Source organism: Onychostoma macrolepis, chromosome 16 (genome assembly GCF_012432095.1).
Source record: "Onychostoma macrolepis isolate SWU-2019 chromosome 16, ASM1243209v1, whole genome shotgun sequence".
NCBI classification, from domain to species: domain Eukaryota; kingdom Metazoa; phylum Chordata; class Actinopteri; order Cypriniformes; family Cyprinidae; genus Onychostoma; species Onychostoma macrolepis.
The window spans coordinates 12,103,137-12,126,457 of record NC_081170.1 but is presented as its reverse complement, the minus strand read 5'-3'; the positions used below and the strand labels follow the sequence as shown (position 1 = coordinate 12,126,457).

The 23,321-nt window shown below is 40.0% G+C and overlaps 1 protein-coding gene across 3 annotated transcripts in view; it reads right to left on the bottom strand.

The window, feature by feature from the left end:
- rspo1 (R-spondin 1) overlaps nucleotides 1-16,551 on the bottom strand; it is a 38,048-nt gene extending 21,497 nt beyond the window's left edge. For 2 of the 3 annotated variants that reach the window (XM_058747017.1, XM_058747018.1), the window contains exon 1: nucleotides 154-736. The gene's annotated coding sequence lies outside the window, so the exon portion shown is untranslated. Of the gene's footprint in view, nucleotides 1-153; nucleotides 737-16,468 lie in introns of those variants that run through there. The other variant, XM_058747020.1, reaches the window with a different exon arrangement.
- Between the last annotated feature and the right edge of the window lie 6,770 nt (nucleotides 16,552-23,321).

Below are 23,321 nucleotides of genomic sequence, written 5' to 3'. Positions count from 1 at the left end.
TTCGAACAATGAAAAGTTCTGCGTTTAGAGTCATGGTTCAATGAAACTGGCTTTTAAGATGTTCAAATAAATGTATTCCTTGGCGATCTCTCAGAAGTAAATCAATATTTTAATGCACTAGAAATAATGAAGCAAGCCGATCGTATAACCTACCTACTATGTATCGCGAGCCTCATATTGATCCACTGAGCGCGAGGCTCTAAATGTGTCTGTAATATGGGTTTCTCCTCGCGCTGCTAGCAGACACCAGCGGCTGAGCAACAGACTGCCTACTGGGATTATTATGGGACAAGCGCTTCTTGACTTGCTTTGACTTCGGTTAAAATGTCATGACAGTTTACATCAGTGTCCCAATGCGTAATCTGAGCAATAGTGGGCATGGGAGAAAGGAAAAGAAACAAAAAAAAATGACTTTAAATAGAAAATCCCAAGGATAAATCCCCTAATTCCACTGAACTGCGTTTATAATGGAGCCGACAGAGGCCTGGTTTATTTTGCGTAATTCTGAAGCAAGTCCCACATAAATCCACTTTTAAACTCCGGACAGCATCCAAGTCATTGCGGAGAGCTTCTACCTCAAGAAGTTTGCATCCAACTCCATCTAGAGCCGTTTCGGCGTGCTGGAGGTTGAGCTGGCCCCACCCCTCAAAAACACACACTGAGAGACAAAAAACCTGTGATGGAATTGAGTCGAAACGTTGTTTATTTAGATGTTCACCTAATGGCAAACATCCATCCGTCTATCTGTAATAACAAAATAAATAAAAACTTCTGTGAAGACCTTCAAAGACCATCTTTATTCTTTGACCGTTTGAATATTTCATAATATGCAGGGAAGTAAGGAATTTTCCAAACTCTTATTTTAAACTAAAGTAGTAAATTCTAATAGTTGAGGAATATGAATAGGCAATATGTATTTTATATATAAAAAAAAAGTTCTGACAATCAGCAAGCGTCTTGTTTAGTATCTGCTGTGCATGAAAATCTACAAACCACAGACAATAAACTGAATGTTTTCCTGATTTGCTGTGTAAACGCATTTGCTACCTCAATGTGGCATTAAAAAACATCTTCTAAATTTATATTTGTAGATTCGGATGCAGCCTATATGTCACCTTTGTTTGTGAATAGATTTATTTAAAAAATAATAATGATTGGATGACCAATTCAGAGTCTGGATCTGGACTGCAGTTCATTAATTAGTGACCTCTGATTGAAACAGGTAAAAGGCAAGAAAAACAAATGTAGAAAGGGTGGGCTAAATGTTTACTTGATTCTTAAGAAATTCTTTCATGACTCAGTTTTATGCTTAATATTTATTCTAAACTGTAACTGCATATGGAAACTTTTAGCACAAGAGGTCATATTCTTTTACTTGGTGTGATTTATCATCCTCCGCTTATGTAGCCTATATTGCATCGAATTTATGCATTGAACAACCTCTTTATTTAAAATCTTTCCAAAGTTATTTGATTTTGCACATTTGCAGTAAATATATTGATCTTTTGTTCCCAAAGGCACACTGTTTATAACGTAAACAAATAACATTGATGTTACCATTAGTCACGTTCTAGCTTTTATTCCTGGGTGGCACCTGATAATGGTTCTATGCCCAGAACACATGGACAGCATCCAGAGCAACACATTAAACAGCATAATCAGCATGTTACAAGGCTGACATTATAAACTCTGTCAAATCATTTAGCAAATAAAGGAACTTTATACCTGCCAGTGAGCCATTAGCCTGCATATGCTTACTGCTGGGAAGTCACGCTATCATTTGATATCAACGAAAATAGCTAATTCGTTACAATACACTTTCATAAATACATCCAATAACAGAAGCACTGCAAAATAATTTTTCATGTTACAACAGCACCAAACTTATTGTGCTAGGCAAGAAATCACACAAAGTAGGCTAGTGACACAAAAGAGTAGGCAATTAATTTTCTACCAATTAAATTGTGTTTTATTAACATCTACACCTACCACAACCCTAAACCTACCCCTTACAATAATGAAAAAATAGTAATTATTGTTGTACAGTGTGACAAAAATTACGCTGTATTGATGTGCGCATGCCCAGTAGTGCCATACCCTTCCAGCCTTAACCGCTACAAGTAGCCAAATCCTGATGAATGACTGACGAATTACGTCGTATCTATGACCAATCAGGAAAACCCACCCCGTTTCTCAGTGTTGAGAAAGCTACTTTTAAACTGCAGCTTGCCAATACATAAATTAGGCTAATCATAATTTAAAGATGCTGTTTTGAAAATTAGAGTGACTATAGAAAAAATTAACAACAATATAAATCAAATTAAGTCGCAAACATAGTAGCCTAAACCATCATGATTTATGCTGCCTTCACGTGCTATCGGAATTATCGTAAATACGAGTTCCCTTATCGAGTCGGTCTCTCAACATTACGTATGGGGGAAACCCTTTTTCTTCAAAATGCTGAAGCCTGATTGAATCACTCTATTGATTTGCAATAGCCAATGGCATCCAAGCATTCACCTGATTGGCTGGCTAAGCTGCTATATAAGCAATGTCGGGCGCCAAAATACCTCAGAATCTTTCTCCTTCACCTAGAGACTGATTTCGCCATTGACCTACACGACTAGAGTGGACGACGCAGATAGCGTCCGGCGGAGTACAAAGTACCAACAAGATGTCTCTTTGCCGCATGTGTAGTGGGCCCATCGACTTTACAGATGCACACAAGGATTGTGTACTGTGTCTGGGCCCATGCCGAGGTGGCACTAAAAGGATCAGATTGCCAAGCCTGTGAGGAATTGCCAATCAAGATCTTTCGGCCGAGGCTGGCTCCTGCATCTCTCTTGAAGCCACGGGCCGGCAGAATGCAGGTTACTCCTTCAGGAGGCTCTAACGAAGGGCTGACGTCTGCCCAGCGCATGACGGAGCCTCCGCTCATCTATGTTGAAGAGAGTTCCCGCCCTCCGACAGAAGCACGGGAAATGTTCTCCATCGGCTGTGAAGAGGACAACACCATGTCCACGGATGCCTGGTCGGAGGTCCCTTCGGAGGCTAGCTGCACCCCGACTTCAATGGACGCGGAGATGATGAACATCCTCACGGAGGCTGTAGCAGATCTGGAGTTGGACTGGGCGGCCCCTGAACGGCCGTCTAAACGTTGAATGGACGGATCTTTCCTCGGCACGAGCCGCCAAGTGGACGTGCCACAGAGACCCGCCCCATTCTTCTCTGAGCTCTACGAGGAGCTCACTTGTTCATGGCGCTCCCCTCACTCAGCCTGAGCCCATGCACAGGGAACTCAGCTTCTCACGACAGTGGAGGGGGTAGAGAAAAAAGGGTACGCGCGACCGCCTCCCGTTGAGGACACTGTCGCAGCTCACCTTTGTCCGTCCCGAGGTTGGAAAACTGCCTCATTGCCTTCTAAGCCATGTCAAGCCACAGCTCACATCGCTGAAAAAGCGTATATTTCTTCAGGACACGCAGCATCTGCCCTCCATACAATGGCAGTCCTGCAGGTATTCCAAATGCGACTGCTGAGGTCTCTGGACGAAGAAGGCCCGGAGCCAGAGTCGTTCCACAAGTTGCGGACAGCAGTTGATCTAGCCCTGGCCACATCTAAAAAGGTTGCCCAGGGAATCGGCCGCAGCATGGGCAGCCTGGTGGTTCTGCATTGCCACCTATGGCTGACGCTTACGGAAATGCAGGATGCAGAGAAGAAGCAGCTCCTCGACGCCCCGGTGAGCCCACAAGGTCTCTTTGGAGTTGCAGTAGAGGCTTTTTCCGAGAAGTACACGGAAGCACTGAAGCAGTCTGGCACACAGCCCTCGCCGCAGCCAACACTGCCGTCTCCGTTATCGAGCCACCTGAGTGCGTGGGCAGCGCTCCCGTTGGTGTTGGTGTCCCAAGCAGGCAGTAGAGATAGTACCCGAGGAACAGATGAAGTGCGGGCTATACAGCCGTTATTTCCTTGTCCCAAAAAAAGATGGAGGCACGCATCCTATTCTAGATCTAAGACCGCTGAACAAGGCACTCGCGAAGCGCACGTTCAAGATGACTACAGTGAAACAGATCCTCGCGCACATTCAGCCCAAGGACCATTTCATAACGGTGGATCTGAAAGATGCTTATTTTCATATCCAGGTGGACCCTCATCACAGGCGCTTTCTGAGATTTGCATTCGAGGGTGTTGCATACCAATTCAAAGTGTTACTGTTCGTGCTGGCTTTGGAATCCAGTCCATTCACAATACACTGGCCTCATTTGTGCAAGGCAAAGCAGTTCCTCTGAAATTGTTTCAAAGACTGCTTGGTCTAATGGCAGCTGCAGCCTCCGCCTGCCGGCTGGGCTTGCTGCATATGAGGCCACTGCAACTGTGGTTACAGGCCCGAGTCCTGCCGCAGGCATGGAGAGAGGGGACGAAGTGCCTTGTCATAACGCGTTCATGTCTCGAGCAGTGTTGGGGGTAACGAGTTACAAAGTAACAGATTACAGTAACGATATTACTTTTTTGGGTAACGAAGTAAAGTAACGCATTACACTAAAAATATCGGTAACTACACTACTTTACTAGACTATAGGAACGCGCTTTCCTGCGTTACCAAAGCCTTGTTTGCTTGTGTGTAAAGATCTGATCTGTTTAAGTGGTCCGTGCATGCGTGCTGCCTGTGTGTGCGCTTGCCCGGGCACCGTTGCCATAGAGATCGATTTGAGTGACGTAGCTTGCTGGTGCGAAGGAGAGAGGGAGACGGAGACGGAGACGGAGACAGGAGGTTTCAGCCAGTGGCAATATTCACATTACTTTCAGTTTATTGCTCGAAAGGACAAAAATATTCGTGTGAAATGCACTCTATGCCGAGGCGACAAGTGTCTTTCAACTGCTGCCAACTCAATGAGCAACCTGTCTAAGTATTTGTCAGCCCAGCATGGCAATACAAAACTCGTGGCGAAAGATCCTGCTCGCCGGTCATTTGAAGGAGTCACTCAGCAGCCGACCCCGCCTAAACAAGCAAAGCTTTTCTCAAGTCTTGGAGTACAGCAGGTAACACAAAATGAAATGAACAGACTAGTTGCAGGCTTCATTGTAGAAGATATGCTTCCCCTGTCAACCATTGAATCGCCCAGGTTTAAAAAAATACTAGATAAAATACCCGCGACTCGCAAGCCAACGTCCGACCGGAAAACATTTTCCCATTACCTGGACAAGTGTTATTCAGACATGGAATCAAAGCTCAAAAGAACGTTTGAGGATGAAGTGAATTTTCTGTTTTCTTTTTATGGGCTTAAGTGCATTTCTGTTTTAATTTTATCGGATAAAGTGACCTTTATTTTTATATTTTTCATTGATCACTTCATTTTTTTTGCCATGAATCTAATAAAAAGCTGGTTTTGTTCTCAGGAGAAGAGTTTTGTGCTTATGTTTCCCAAAGCCTGTTTTGAAACTTGTGTGTTGTCCCCATTTTAAAATGACTCCACCATAGCCTCCTTTATCCTGTTGTTTGTGGATTTTACAGGTGAGGCATATTTCTTTGTGCAGATAGGGATATTGTTGTTTCATATGGTTTTACATGCCATTTTGTATACATTTATACAATAAACACTATGCGGACAGGCTAAGTTATGATAAGGCTATGTTTGTCCATGTATCTACATGGTAAATTAAGAAACGGGAAAGTAAAGTAATAAGTAGTGAAGTTACTTTTCATATGCAGTAACTAGTAAAGTAATCTCATTACAATTTACAGAAGTAACTAGTAACTAGTAACTAATTACTTTTTTTGAGTAACTACCCCAACACTGGTCTCGAGGCTCTGACGCCCTGGTTCGGCACAGCTATGTACGAGCAGGGTGCTGCGATGGGCAGAGTGGTCAGATGGATAGTGGTGACCACGGACGTGTCACTGTCAGGCTGGGGAGCCCTCTGTGATGGCAGACCAGCGTTCAGCGTGTGGGCAAGAGATCAGAAGCGCTGGCACATAAATTGCTTGGAGATGGAAGTTGTTCGATTGGCACTGCAGAACTTTCTTCCGTTTGTGAAAGACCGCCATGTTCTAATCCGAACGGACAACACAGCGGTGGTGGCGTACATCAATCGCCAGGGAGGAATGCGCTCGTGCGCCCTGCAGGGCTTGGCAAGACGCCTGCTCTTGTGGGCAGATCAGGTAATTCTCTCAATTCGAGCAGTTCAAGTATCGGGCAGTTTGAATCGCAGCGCGGACATGCTGTCCAGGGAGGGCATTGTTCACGGGGAGTGGAGACTACACCCCCGAACAGTAAAGTTGATTTGGAGTCTCTTTGGCGAAGCGGAGATTGTCCTTTTTGCGTCAGAAGAGAATGCCCACTGCCCGCTGTACTTCTCGCTGAGGACCGCTACCCTGAAAGGGGATGCGCTGTCGAGCCACTGGCCCACCGGTTGGAAAATATGCATTCCCCCCAGTCAAAATAATGCCGCTAGTGCTGCAAAAGATCAGAGAGGAGAGGGATGCTGTGCTTCTGGTGGCGCCGAAATGGCCCAACCAACCATGGTTTCCAGAGTTGGTAAACCTGTCGTCGGATCCCCCGTGGCGGATTCAGCTGAGAAGGGATTTATTGTCCCAGGCGAGGGGCACCATATGGCACCCCAGGCCGGAATTATGGGATCTATGTATGGCAAGTGGAGTAAATCAGTTAACCGTCTCACAGCGTGTATTGCACACGATAACGGAAGCTAGAGCGCCTTCTACGAGGCACCTGCATGATTTGAAATGGAGAGAGTTTGCGAACTGGTGCGTTAGCAGGCATGAAGACCCGATAAGCTGTGATATCCCGGGTGTTTTGACCTTCCTGCAGGAACGTCTAGATGCTGGCAGTTCTCCCTCTACACTGAAAGTTTATGTGGCCGCTATCGCCACCTCTCATAGTATGCTGGAGGGCTGCTCGATCGGTAAGAACCCCCTAATATCGTGCTTTCTTTGTGGGGCGAGGCAGCTGAATCCAATATGGATTCTGAATCCAATATGGATTCTGAATCCAATATGGATCGCCAAATGCCAATATGGGACTTATCATTGGTGCTCAGAGCGCTGTCTGACCCACGGTTCAAACCAGCTTCAAATCTAGCGACATGAAAGTGCTCTCATTTAAGACGGTGCTGCTGCTCACGCTAGCGTGTGGAAAACGGGTGGGTGATTTACATGCCCTATCAGTCAATAGTGCTTGCATGCAGTTTGGCCCAAACGATTGTATGGTCAGACTCATGCCTATACTCGGCTACACGCCTAAAGTGCACTCATCCCCATTCAGGGCCCAGGTTATCACTATACAAGCGTTCTGTTCTCCCGAGCCCAACACCGATTCAGTGTCGCAGAAGCATACTCAGTGCCTGTGTGTGCACTGCGTGCTTATGTGGACAGAACAAGCCAGTTTTGAACTTCGGAACAGCTTCTCGTCTGTTTTGTGGGCGCTAAGAAGGGCGGCCCGCAGTAAAAGCAGAGGCTGTCTCACTGCATTGTGGAAGCCATACGCCTAGCTTATGATTCCCAGGGACTCAACTGCCCGTTAGGAGTGTGTGCCCACTCCACTAGGAGCCTGGCATCCTCATGGGCCTGGGCCAAGGGTATGTGTATTCAAGACATTTGTTTCGCGGTGGGCTGGTCATCTCTCAGTACTTTTGCAAAATTTTATAACTTGGATATTCCCTCGTTTGCACCACACGTTCTGTCAGTGCAGGAGGAGAAGGCTGAGCAGCAAGTGGACAACTGAGCCTACGATAAGCGCCAGCCCGGCGCACGCTTCAGCCCATGGTTTCAACTAGGTCGTCTAGGCGAGACGGTTCAGAATCATGCTGATTCTCTTGTGTCCATAAAGTCATTTACTAAGCGAAATCCAGAAGTGTCCCCAATATATATGCCCGCTTATTCAGGCCGGCAGTGTTTTCAAGCACCAACATGTTTGCTGCTTTATTTCTACCCCCTATATCACACCAGTTCAGTGCTGCCTGAAGGTGTGCAGGGAGGCGCTGACAGCGCCGGTGCAGTGTTGGCTCACTGCCAATAAAAATTTAAAATAATTCTGCAGCTGGGTGTCTCAACTAGGGCCAATACCCGAACTGGAGGGGGAAGGGTGAGTGCGCTGAATTGTCTTACTACTGCCTCAGCACCTTGCTCTCTGCATTGGCTATGTGCGAGTTGGCTGGCACAGTTTTTTTCACACAGCGGGGTTTTATACGCTCCCCATTCGTAATGTCGAGAGACCGACTTGATAAGGGAATGTCTCCGGTTACTCGTGTAACCTGGGTTCCCTGAGAGGAGGGAACGAGACATTATGCAGAAAAACCTCCTTACAGCCTCAATAGCTCTCGCTCAGTCGAAAGATTCTGAGGTATTTTGGCACCCGACATCGCTTATATAGCGGCTAAGCCAGCCAATCAGGCGAATGCTCTGCCATTGGCTATTGCAAAGCAATAGAGTGATTCAATCAGGCTTCAGCATTTCGAGGAAAAAGGGTTTACCCCATACGTAATGTCTCGTTCCCTCCTCTCAGGGAACCCAGAGACGTTTCCTAATCGGAAACTGGACATGAACGGCCTCTCAAGTCATATTTATTACTGGGAAATCCTGAAATTATTTTGAGGCCTGAGTTTCCAAGTTGGGCGGGTCATAAACTTTAAACATGGTGGAGGGAACAACCATTGCTGCTGTGAATGCTGTTCTCACAACAACTACATCCCTTTGTCTTGCCACTAAAGTAGTGTATTTATAGGATAGATATGAACGATCATGCGAAGCATATTGTATGTTTTATAAGCAGTGAAATAAGCATGTATTTGACCAACATTAAAGCACTTGAATATGACAAGCTCCTAATCACGACATCATAAGTGGGAAATAGGAAATTTTCAATAGCACGTGAAGGCAGCATTAGTCAGGTTTTATGCTGCCTTCACGTGCTATTGAAAATTTCCTATTTCCCACTTATGAAGTCATGATTACGAGCTTGTCGTATTCAAGTGCTTTAATGTCAGAAAGGATCAAATGTAGCATCCCACTGGTTGACAATCATATAAACATTCACCGCGCTACACATGCAGTTTGCTGACAATTCTGGAATTTCGGTCAAATGCATGCTTATTTCACTGCTTATAAAACATGCAATATGCTTCGAATGATCGTTCATATCTAGCCTATAAATACATTACTTTAGCAAGACAAAAGGATGTAGTTGTTGTGAGAACAGCATTGACAGCAGCAATCCCCTCCACCATGGACTCTGGTATCAAAATTAAGGTGCGTTCACGCCATATCGGAATTCCTGTGATTACGAGATTCCAACTTGTAAAAAGCATTCACCTCCTCGTAGAACTCCTAATTACAACTTGTGAACTGGGAGTTTTCTGAGAGCTACGACTTGTACCTCTTGACCGCTGTACCACCTGACCACCGCAGGCTCTGTTTAGGGCGGCGTTGATAGTGTTGCTATAAGGCGCGTTCGATTTTAAGCGGCGCTGTGCAGAATGGTTAGTGTATGACATCAAAGTACCACGAGAGTGATTCGAAAGCATAAGAATCCATCTGCTCTCTTATCGCTCTTGCGGTACTTTCATGTCACACACTGACCATTCTGCGCAGCGCAGCTTAAAGTCGAACGCACCTATAGAAAAGCATAATTACGAGGACGTGAAAATCTCCGAGTAGAACGTCACGTGTTGTCATCTCAAAATTACTGTAATTAAGATATGGCTTGAAGGCAGCATTATTTCCGAATTTCCCAGTAGTAAATACGATTTGAGAGGCCGTTCACATACAATTTCTGATTAGGAAGCCCATATTTACGATAATTCCGATAGCACGTGAAGGCAGCGTTAACCTGTTCATGTATGTGAACAGTTCGAACGAACCAGTTCATTACAATGAATCAGACCACACTACATATGAGAGAGTGGACCTTTTACGATGAACCGGCTCACTCTGAAAAAGGTTCACGAATTAATTGGATGACTTTCTAACCCTATAGATGAGACTATTTAGGATGAACCAAAAATATATATATGTGACCCTGGACCACAAAACCAGACGTAAGTGTCAATTTTTCGAAATTTAGATTTATACATCACATTAAAGCACTTGAATAAATAAGCTTTCCATTGATGTATAGTTAGGTTAGGACAATATTTGGCCGAGATACAACTATTTTAAAATCTGGAAGTGTGCAAAAAAATCTAAATATTGAGAAAATCACCTTTAGAGTTGTCCAAATGAAGATAGCAATCTATATTACTAATCAAAATGTATTTTTTTATATATTTACAGTAGGAAATTTACAAAATATCTTCATGAAACATGATCTTTACTTAATATCCTAATGATTTTTGGCATAAAAGAAAAATAGATCATTTTGTCCCATACAATGTATTTTTGGCTATTGCTACAAATATACCCCAGCGACTTAAGACTGAACTGATGAACTGATGAACTGATTCACTAGAACGAACTGGACTTTTCAACATATGAGAGAGTGAACCATTTGGGATGACCGACTCACTCATTTGGTTTATTAGTGATTATTGTCTTCAAGATTTGTTCAGGGGCCTGTACCATGAAGCTGGATTAGCTGGCTAGCCAGTTAAATTTCAGTTTAGTTTGCACCAATCCTGGGTTTTAGGTACCATGAAAGTGGCTTGGCTTTTAGCTGCATTCATTGCTATAGTAACAGGATTAGTTTTGAGTTGACAAAACCAAACCAGTCCAATCCAGCTTTGTTGGTACCATGAGCTGATCATCAGCTTTCTCTGTCAACTCAGGCTTTATCCTGAGGTAATGGAGCATGTGCACATGAAAGTATGACATCAGTAATGAGCAGCCAATCACATGCCTTAAAACTATGATTCACTTCTTGTGAGAGAGTCAGTGCAAAGATTAAAAGATTGAACAATATGAAGAATTTAAACACATTTACACAGCACGATCATGAAACGATATATCCATGAAAGAGTTGTAAAGTTAGTTTATAGAGTTGATCATATTTATAGGTATGAAAACACTTAAAAATCTAAGCTCATATGTAGTCATGCTTAAAGCTATTGATTCTAAAACTTATTTATATTGCATATTATCTATATTATCTATATGTTTACATTGATTTTAAATAAAAGCTTAATAATAACTATTAAACTAAGCTGGCTTGTGTAATGAATTAAGGGTATAATAATTATATAAATAAGTAAGGAATAATTGATGAGGGGCCGTTGAATTATTAGAAAAATAATTCAATTCACCTCGGGTGTGCATTATTTTTCTAATAATTCAACGGACCGAAGTCAATTATTCCGCTTATACTACGGTTGCCACACCTCAAGACATCGATCAGATGATATATTTCAAGGCATTCGTCCAGTATTTCTACTTAAATCGCTATTGTGAGTCGGATTATTTCTTCCGCATTTCATAATTCCAAAACGTAATTTTAAACCAAGTAACGGAGACTTGAGCCGTTGATAACAGACTAATACAGTTAATAACTAAGTTATGAGAGAGAGAGAGAGAGAGAGAGAGAGAGAGAGAGAGAGAATTACTTCTGTGCGTCTCTCAATAGTGTTTGGCAGTAATGTCTCTAGTTATAGTGAAACTTAGTTCCTTTTGTTCACGAACAGCGCCATTGTTGTTACCTCGCTTGTGAGAAATCATGTAGTTTTTAAGTCGTTTACTGATAAAATCGTCAGAGTAGCGCTAACTATGGAGTCAATTTAATGCCGCATATATATGCAAAAGAAAATAAAGTTTTGCAAAAAAAAATAAAGAATTGCAAAAGAAAATGAAGTATTGCAAAAAGAAAATAAGTTTTGCAAATAAAAATAAAGAATTGCAAAATAGATAAATAAAACAGAGCAAAAGCAATGATTTTGCAATATTTTCCATGGCCATATCTACTAATTTATTTGCAATGCAGCTTTTATTTTGCGCTTCAGTCAAGTTTGAGCTTGCAATACCGTTTTCCTTTTGCGCTTCACATTTCTGCGCGTCTCACTTTGTGGCGCTGTTTTGACATGGGGGCGGAGTCAGGGGACGGGGGCGTGTCTAACGGGCCTGGGCATGCCTCCCTGGAAGTGACGTCATCGGCCCGAGACGCAGATCACAGCTGATCCAGGCACCGTCATTGAGCAGAGGCATGAGGTGGATCGTTTCCTTTTATTCACTAGCTTTAAAACATGCATGCTTTCGTTTTATTAACAAATCTATATGTGTATTAGCAGCGTTTGCTCAAGTTAAAGAAGTTGTTAATATGAACATCTGCTGTTTATTTCTCTCAATGTGTGCACACTTTTATAGCATTAAAATGTGTATTGTTTCATCTGGTTAACTAAATGTGTATTAATAGTGCTTGTTTAAAATCTCTTAACCTGTGCACAGCGCTCTTTGTTTACATTAGTTCAGAGTTACTGCTAGTTTTAATGTAAAAGAATGCAATTAACTTCACAAACTATACATCATTAAAAAGGTCTAAGACTCAAGCTTCATATCCATCTCGACTTCGTTTTCATTTACATAACTCCTGGCATAAATTAAGAAATGACTGGCACTGGAAGTTTAAAAAAAAGAAGCTTGAGTCTTTTGGTTTAAATTTCTCGTGGCCACGAGATATTAATGGGTAAACAAACCAGCGTGACCATAGCAACCTGGGATTATCAGAGATGTATTTATTAATATTTTATTTTTAATTAAGAAATTATACAAAAAATACATTATTAAATTATTATATTAACACCACCACGGGTAATTTTACCCATGGCTGTTTTTCAAATAGGCTACATAATATATTTTCAATTAAAATATCCAAGTCTTACAGTCATTGACTTTTACTAAAATTTTGTTATTTACAATCCCCTGTTTATTGTTAAAAAAATTGTTTAGATAAACCCAGAACAAAAATGGGGCATTTATACCTATAAGCGCCATCAGGACAAATTTATGCATAATTCCTGTCATCAAGTTCAAATGAAGATGTTTTAGATGTTTATTCCTCTACTCATAAATGTTCAAACTTTGGATTAAATATTAATTTGTGTTTGCAATTTTTTATCGTTTATGGTTCGCTACTGTGTTGCTTATTTATTCCTGAAAAAAAAAAATCTGAATTATGATGTAATGAATAAAACGATTTTTATGATTACCCCAAGTTTATTGGTGTTGTTCTCTTATTCAAATGATAAATTATATAACTAAACAAATTAATTAATTAGGTGAAACTGTGCACTTGAATTTGCCGTTGTACATCCTTTGCAATGTGGTGAATTAGTATTGCTTATAATAGTCTATTTTAAATAACATGGGTTATCTTGAAACATTTTATTAGCTATAATATTACAACACCCAAATATGTATTTATTTCCTCGTAATTCTCGTTGTCATTGCAGACTGGTTTATATTCATCATTAAGAAAAGTGATTAGTGTAACCTGCTTAAAAATAGCTGTGAACTTAAAACAACAGGACAAAAACATAGCTGATGACTAAAAATAATAATTTTATGACTCTAGACATTGTGAAGACAGTGGCATAATACAGTGACATACTACGTTTTTAGCCATATCAAAACAGTAGTCATGGCATGGGTAAATTTGACCCGCTGGCGCTTTTAGGTATACAGCGACCTCTGGTGGTTGAAGTGTTAACCATAGGCTACGTACCAGACTGTGTATCGTGATGTAGACAACATCCGAATTAAGTTTATTATGAATAAATGTTACATAAAGTATAATAAAATAGTATAATCAACGGACTGTGGGATGGATAAATATATTTGATCAGTCTCTGATAATCCCAGGTTGCTATGGTCACGCGGGTTTGTTTATGCATGATTAAACTCATGGCCACTACATACAGTATCACGTTCCCACGACTTAATATCTCGTGGCCACGACAAAACTAAACCAAAATGACTTTTTAATCTTTTTTTAAACTTCCAGTGCCAGTCATTTCTTAATTTATGCCAGGAGTTATGTAAATGAAAAACGAAGTCGAGATGGATATGAAGCTTGAGTCTTAGACCTTTTTAATGATGTATAGTTTGTGAAGTTAATTGCATTCTTTTACATTAAAACTAGCAGTAACTCTGAACTAATGTAAACAAAGAGCGCTGTGCACAGGTTAAGAGATTTTAAACAAGCACTATTAATGCACATTTAGTTAACCAGATGAAACAATACACATTTTAATGCTATAAAAGTGTGCACACATTGAGAGAAATAAACAGCAGATGTTCATATTAACAACTTCTTTAACTTGAGCAAACGCTGCTAATACACATATACATTTGTTAATAAAACGAAAGCATGCATGTTTTTAAGTTAGTGAATAAAAGGATCCACCTCATGCCTCTGCTCAATGACGGTGCCTGGATCAGCTGTGATCTGCGTCTCGGGCCGATGACGTCACTTCCAGGGAGGCATGCCCAGGCCCGTTAGACACGCCCCCGTCCCCTGACTCCACCCCCATGTCAAAACAGCGCCACAAAGTGAGACGTGCAGAAACATGAAGCGCAAAAGGAAAACGGTATCGCAAGCTCAAACTTGACTGAAACGCAAAATAAAAGCTGCATTGCAAATAAATTAGTAGATATGGCCATGGAAAATATGTATTGCAAAATCATTGCTTTTGCTCTGTTTTATTTATCTATCTATTATTTTTCTTTGCAAAACTTATTTTCTTTTTGCAAAACTTATTTTCTTTTGCAATTCTTTATTTTTCTTTGCAAAACTTATTTTCTTTTGCAAAACTTTATTTTCTTTTGCATATATATGCGGCGTTAAATTGACTCCATAGCTAACAACATTAGCGCAATGTATGTTAGTGTTTGTGCAAACTGTAACTGTTATGTGTGTGCGGTCTGTGAGGGAGAGAGAGCGGGAGAGATGGAGTATGTGCTTTCCGTAGGCTACAAGCGTAATTTTGTGGCAAAAACATGGACATGATCTGTCGTTTTTATCATATTGTTTACTATATTTATTTATTTGGCCAGTGTCGTTGTGTCGTTGTAAGACCTTTGAAATAACAGAAATCATTTGGCTAAGTGATATGGTCATGTAATGCGGTCAAGAGCTGCCTGGAACTACGTTCGCCGTGTGCTTCCCTGAAAATAATTGCACGCCTTAGAACGTTCGGCAGCCAATCAGATTCAAGCATTCAACTTGTATGATAATAGTAGTAGTATAATATAAAATAATTATAAAAAATAATCCTCTCTAAAAATCAGATGATTTTATCTTTAAAAATGTTTTACTATGTAGTGTCCTTTAATCTGGAGTAAGATAAACTGGAGGAGTGGCTTTATTGCTCCAGAGACGTGTCACTTTGCTTGAAGCTGATTGGTCAAATTTCAGTTTGAGATCTCTAAACCAGAAAATAAACTGAGCAGGTTAGCTGTGGAGCGTAAGTTACTATGGCGTTGAATAATGTTAAAAGTCAAACCACTTTCATGGTACCTAAAATCCAGAGTTGGCGCAAACTAAACTGAAACTTACCTGGCTAGCAAGCTAAACCGGCTTCATGGTACAGGCCCCTGCTCCAGGCCAGGTTATGTTCTGAGTTAGAGATCGCAGACTGAAATTGGACCAATCAGATGTGAGCAAAGTGACATGTCTGACACAAAAAAAGTCACTCCCCCAATTGATCTTGCTCCAAATTAAAGGTCACTAGTACACTAGTACAAAACCAGTAAAATTGTCTTGCTTTAATATATGATTTATATAATTATATGATTTATATTATTATTAATCCATTACACACAAACAATTGTAGTTTAATAGTTATTATAAATCATTTATTTTAAATGAACGTTAATAAATACAGATCGTATTTAATATACATAAGTTGTAGAATCAATAGATAATGCTTTAAAAATGACTACATGACCTTACATGTTCGAGACGCTGTATATTTCCAACTATATAAACTAACTGAACAAGTTTCACTTGTGACTGCACTGATTAAGCAAGACAATTTCTTTTATTTGTCCTTTTTCTTGAAAAAGTACTTTTTTTTCATTGTACTTCAAAGTACTTTTTTTTTCATTGTTCTTCAAAGTACTTTTTTAAATGCATTTAAATTCATCATATTCTTTAATCTCTTAACCTTTAACAAAACCTTTTACCAAGGCTCATTTTTCTGGCTGTTCGCCAGTGATGTCACACATTCATGTGCACGTGCTCCACAAACTCAGGATCAAACTCAGGAGTTGACAAAGAAAGTTGATGATCAGCATCATGGTACCAACAAAGCCGGATTGGATGGTTTGGTTTTGTCAATTCGAAACTAATCCTGTAACTCTGAATTTGTTCATCTACCTTCATGGTACAGGCCCCAGGATAATAAAAAATAAAATAGCGATGTAGAGTTTGGTCGATGTTTGTTGGTAAAAACAGCTCATTAGTGAACTGCTGAACTACAGTTAGCACAGCTGAAAAATGTAATTAAATAAGTGAAATTCAGTTAGTTACTCACCAGCACGAGTGTTTCTTCAGTGAAGTTCAGTGCCACCCTTGACTAAAGGCATGGAGATCTTCTTAAAGCCTCGGATAGTTTTGTGTAAAACTGGGCAGATTATTAGGATGGTTATGCTAGATAGTGACAACTGTGGCTTGTGAGTTAAAACAAGTGCAAGACTGTCAATGTTTTTTTCATAAGTGACCGCCACTGTACTCATACTCAATATGTGATGGAAATGTTGAGGTAGGTTAATTCATTCATAACTCTCTCATGTCAGCTACACTTTAAACGTTTCGACTGTTGTTAAGCTTGATGGAAAGCACTGTACTCAAATATTATTCATCCGTGGCAATATACACAAATGTGTAGGTTAAGGTTTTAATAAAACAATTATATAACGAACTAAATGCAAAACTAAGAACTTTGCGGGAAAAAAAAAGTTCAAATTTTTTCCAGTAGAACACTTCCAAATATTTATTGACCATCAGTGTTTTAAAACGTTACCAGTTCTTGATTGTAGGCCTATTAGTGCACAACCAGCTACTTGCCATTTAGTGGAAGCTTTTCACACATTTTTACAAATGATCCTGATCTAATGAGAAAATTTAATTATTTTACAAGTTGTCCTATGAATTGTATGAATTGATTTGTATAAAAACATACAAATTTTTAGAGCAAAATAGATACAACCCAAATCCAACCTAACCAAAACCCTCAATTGCAGATTGTACAGAATGAGATTGTAGAAATTCACCAATTTATCAAAAGTAGGTTTTATAAATTTTTTAAATTACCACAAGAGTGTGTTGTCCTGACCCACTCCAGTTTGAGGTTGAGCCTGCAATGTTTGTGTTAGCAAGCTATGATTTTTTTTTTTAACCACCAACTTACATATATCATGATGATCTTTAAGTCATCTAGATTTCCTCAATTGTTTTAGCTTGTCTTCTGCTTGACCAATCCTTGGATTGCTTGTCAGGACAAAGTTTAGAGTGCGTGCCATAGTCTAATAAAGAGCAGGAGAGTTTTCTTATGAGTTTTGGCTGAGCTACCAATATAAAAGAAAATATGTATTGTTTACACCAGATCTGGCCTCATATAAACCAATCTTGCATGACATGGAATCATACTAAAAGTTTTTCCTAGTTCAAGGATAAACGTTTTATCAAAAGTTTCCACTGAAAAACAGTTAGCCCACACCACAGCTTCCCTCCTTTCTCCAGTAGTCTGTGAGTTTAAATAAGGATTAGGTGTTGCCATTTCCATTTAGGTAATTGAGAGCCATTTCCTGTCTGTTTATTGTTACCGAGATTGGATCAGTGTGTAAAGGAAAGAATTTAAAATGAGCTTTTATGGATATTTCTATCCCTCTGCATCTGTCAGGATAGTCAGATTATCATTATATCATTTAAAATCAATTGATTTCCTATTTTCTTTTAGTTTTAGTTTTATTTTTTAATCTAATGTTCATTGAGATTCTGTGAGGGAAATCGAAAGAAGTGTACGCTGTGCAATTCTGAAATCAGTATTCAGTATTTTATGGTCCATTCACGGCAGCTAAGTGTTGACCTGACCTGACTGCATATGAAGCTGACATCAATCATAAAGCACTTTCCATTTCCTCACAATCCAACAGGGGGCCATAAACATCAGTTCCTGGCGATTGCCCTAGTCTAACCAGATAACAGGAACACTTTGACCCGTCTGCAGTTTTTGCTGGCATTTAGTCTAAAATCTGCTAACAGGTAGGTTTAATGTCAAATATTTTGGGTTGCCTTGATCTGTTACGATCTTCTAATTTCTTTAAATGTGGAGCGAGATATAAAAACTATTTTTGTGTGTGTGTGTGTGTGTGTGTCTGTGCGTATAATCGTATGTTTCTCAGTGAAAACCATGATTGCAATTTATTTTATTAGTAAACTACATTTAATTATATCTCAATTAGTTTAATCCTGTTGAAGTGAAAACCAATTTCTAAAAATTCGTCCAAATTCATTTTAGAGCCTGCTGCAGAGAAATATCCCAACAGCATGACGCTGCCAGGACTGTGACAACCTCCTAAGAAGCTGTAATTAATAAGCATCCATGCAGCAGATGTTGTACACACAGCTCACCAATCTCGATCATCTTTCATGTTGTCATTGGCCAAGTAAGTGGTTTCAAAAGCGAGACGGAAAATGTTACTAACCTCCAACATACAAATACTGCATACAAAACACATAAAAACAAAACACCTCTAACAGCAACATGAGAGTTTCCATAAGATGTTACTGATGCGAGAAAAAGGGTGGTTATGAAAGTGAGACTTGTAATGTTATCTGCCAGCAATCTTAAACATGCATGCTGTCAAAACAAAACAGGATCCTTCCAACTGATTCAGTGTAGTAGGTAATTTACAAAGGAACCAATTTCATTTTGTAGATTTTGGTGATTCAGGCCTTTTTTGACCAATTCATTGAAAAGAACCGAATTAGAAGAGTCAATTATTCCAGAACTTCAGCTTGTTCTGATTCCACACACACAGCATTATTGCTAAAATATTGTCAAGGAAAATTAACACAGTTTGCATTTATAGAAATAAAAAAGCATTTATTTGAAATAAAATTAACAATATAAATGTCTTTACTGATCATTTTAATGCATCGCTGCTGAATAAAACGATTAATTTCTTTCAAAAAATTTTACTAACCCCAAACATTTAAGCAGTAGTGTATATGTAATGTGAAAGACACATAATTTGAAAAACAGCATTGCTACTAACTCGCTATTGTGAATTGTACTTAAATAAATATACTCAGTACATTAAGCGTTAATGTTAGCTGTTTCTTGAGTGGTTGTTTAGGGGGATATTTTGCTCATTTTATCATCCACCAGGCCAAGTACAGTTGCTTGGAAAAGTACACTAAACAACTTGCATTATTGGAGGTATCATTAATATCTTTAATAATTAGGTTTAGGGGATTTGAAAAGCTTTGATATGGACTTCAGCTTTGTTTCTGATTAAATATGTTTGCAGTGTAGTTGCGGACCTCTATACAGCCCTCCGATACTGTGCTATCATCTTGACTTTAAGTGTGTGTGTTTTATGATATTTCCTTGACAACATATGTTAACATTGGCAATAGGTTGTCTTACTGTAAATAATTCCACGTTCAAAATAGCAGTCCTTATTTATTGTTAACGTTTTGTCCAGATATGGGCAGAATCGCTGCTTGATTAATCTACAAGTTTCTGAAACCGTTGTAATTCTTCTGCTCTGAATTGCTTATGAAGTTTTATCTTTAAACCCGATCTTTAAGCCTTTGTTCTCAGGGGAACTTGAAAAGCTTTGAGTATAGGTACCATTGATCATCTTAAAAATGTACTCAGTGGTAGCGATGATTTACACTGTTTTTAAAAGTATCAGATACACAGCATCTGTTTCTTTTCACTGGTGCTTTGTAAAGTAACACACGGCAATGACTCTTGCAGACACCAGGAGATGAAGGAGTTCCATTGTCCTGTTCTTTTTCTCACAGATCATACTGTACCTTTGAGCCTGTAGAAATTAATAAACGGTTATTGCCATAATCCACCCCCTAGGATTTTAATCCAGCACTCCCCATGAACACAGAGGCGAAAGGAAAGCAGTGGTGGTCTCGCTCATATAGAAGAGTATAATAAGTGTCTTCAAGAAGGGTGAAGAATTCACAGTGGATGCAAGACATTAAAGAAAGCATTAGCGCTAAAGAAATGGTGGGAAAAGAGTTTTCCGGAGTGGGGGTTCATTCAAGGGAACAAATCCTGTCTGAGAGCTACTTTATATCAGATACAATTCCACATAGGGGAGGCTGGGGCTAGATGTCACATGGGGAAGATGTGACAAGATATGTCATCTCAGTAAAACATAAAAAGGTAAAGTAAAACTACACTAGAGTCAGGGTAAATATTTTAAATGTTGTCCATTTATGTAATTCGTTCATTGCAGTTGGGCAAAACAATAGTTTCATATTTTTCGTTATCATTTCATGAATTGTTCTGTTTTCCTTTCTGAGCTTTTTTTAAAGAGTGTGACTAGTGACTAGACTGTGACTAGCCCCATTGCCCCCTAACTATTGCGTTCCATTCCTGGATGTCTGGCTATCAAATCTTGTAATATTTTGACGAGCGATTTAAAAAGGCGCATACAGCATTTACTGAGATGAGATTTATGACCTTTGGTTTTCATTTGGGAAGGACTTGTGAAGTTTATGTCCAAGCGTCTGCTTGCTATCCCTTCAGACACCCCTCTTTCTTAGTAGGGAACAGAAAGCAAATCTCTTTAATGGTCAAAGCAACTATCATGTGTCTTGTACAATTTGTCGTTCTCACATGGAATGATTTAGTATTGACTGTGAGGTTGTCTTGTGCAGAGCCATGATCTTTAAGATGGAAGTTTTATGATCTGATGTAATGTAATTTTGCACTTGCCATTTTCTTCAGATGTATTTTAGTTGCAATTTTTCTTATTATTTTCACCAGTGGCTTATACCTAAAGGGATAGTCTAACCAAAAATGAAAATTCTGTCATCATTTACTCTCCCTCATGTCATTCCTATATGGATTTTAAAGAATGTGGGTAACCAAAGAATTTCAGGTCCCATTGACGTCCATATGAAGTCAGCGGAAAACATTAGGAAAACATTAGGTTAAAAACATTTTTATTCAGAACATTTTTAATGACATGAGAGGGAGTAAATTAAAGGGTCTGTCCCTTTAATGTAACATCCCCTATATCATTCCCTTTACAAATGTTATTCACTTTAAACCTCAACAAAACCAACTGTTGCAAAAGTGATCTTTTCACTTTTTTTTATTTTGGTGTGAACTGAAATTGTGTTGTTAACCTGTGGTGCAAGTATCAGCAGGATTCTTCACACTTTCCATGCCAAATCAAAAAGCATTCCCAGCTCCCACCATCATTGCTATTAAATGTTAAAGTTAAATACCCATAAACAGTGTTCTTGGACATTGAATTTTACTAGCTTTGCTGTGATCGTTAATTAAATTTACAACACGCTTCTTAAATTTGGTGATTGCAGATGCCTCCAGCTGTATTTGGTCTCTGGAGGTCTGCAGCATGAGACGGCGTTGCAGTATTATTTTCATATTTCCAGCTAAAAGAGTAGAGCGAGTGTGGTGGAGAAGGCAAGGATAGAGAAGGCAATGACACGGACTTTAACCTAAAATGCAATGAGATGACTTGGAACAGAGTTAAAAGCCCATATTTACTCAAACAGCATCACTGCGGTCCCTCTCCAAATGGGAGTGCCACACATCACTTAGCCTGCCAAGAAACTTCCCCAAGGGAGCACTTAAAATGAGCCAGACAGCCTTTGCAGTGTCAGATAGAAGATGCTTGTGCATGCAAATATTATAAAATAGACTTTATTAAGGTAATAATTTTTGCTGAAGTCCATCAGCCAATGGTAGTTAAGGTTGTTGTAATACCTCCAGGGTAGACTGCAGAATGGCCGGTTTAACGAGGGACCTGGGGATTAATGATGTTTAATGATAGGTTTATGACTCCAGCATCTAACCGTTCGGAGCAGCAGGATGTGAATGTCAAAATAAAACATATGGATGTTCTTCAAATCTGTCACGGCTTAAAAAATGGAAAACAAAAAACATCATCATAATCCTTTGGCTAAAAGAGAGAAATGAATAATAGGCCAGGGTACGAAATAAAATAAAGTACAATGCCGTGTTGTCGCTGGTTAATGGATTAAACATTTCTGGTTGATCCAGGGAGAGAAAGAACCATGTGAAATGTCCATAGAGAAAGACAGACCGTCAGTCTGTCACGAACCTGTGACTCTGTACTTCGAATCATACGTGATTTGATATGTATTATATGTAAATATACACTGAATTACAGTATGTGCGTATAGATCGTTTTTGTCTTTTCATTCACATTAGGTAATTGATTTCAAATAACACCAGAAATGTAGTCCATTTTACATGAACAACAAATGTTTATAAATCCTTTAATGGCTTATAGGACATTGAATTCATGGAATTTATAGCTCGATTTTATTGTATTTAATCAGAGAGATTAATTTAATTACATTTAATTTAAAATTATAAATCGTATTTGTTTAACACATTTACCTAAGTTCCCTTTCAGTCGGTCACTCCGAGTCACGTCGGATGACCGACGAATTGGGATCTCACCAGAGAGACCAATCCACTTAGAGTGTAAGTAAACGAGCCAATGGACACTGGCATGCGATCATTGCATCCAGCTGCCGCTGATCACAGCGTGAGTATAAGAGGCAGTGGGTGCACTGCATTAATTCATCTTTTCGCTTTGGAGCCGAGTGGCGGTGAATCACTGCTGCTCTCCTTTCCTGCGAGTGAGAAGAGCGAGCGAGTGCGGGCGTTACAGCGCAGCAGTGGTGGTCTCGGTCTCACGGGAGAAAGAGGAGACGATTCCTGTGAAGACAGTCACACTAGGAGTGTGTGGTGGCCAGCTCCACTGCGTGCTTCAGCACTTAATAAAGAGCAAATTTCTCTAAAAAAGCAACATGGGTGATTGCGTCTTTTTAAAGATGTCTTATCACCCCTGCGTTTCTGGGTGTGGTCGTTTCCTGGCGCCTCAGGACGGTCACGATCGCTGCCTCAGGTGTCTGGGCATTCAGCACACTGAGGAAGCTTTCGTGGATGGTTCATGTTCTTCTTGTGGGGACATGACCATCTCGGAGTTGCACAATAGACTCCGCTATGTCAAACATGGCGGAGTCCCTCTGCCTCTGCCGCGATCCAGCGTTCGTTCCCGGGGCGGCGCTGTATCCGGTGGAGTCAGAGGTGATCTGAGGGTGACAGTGAGGGCTTCCCGAAGAGGAGTTAC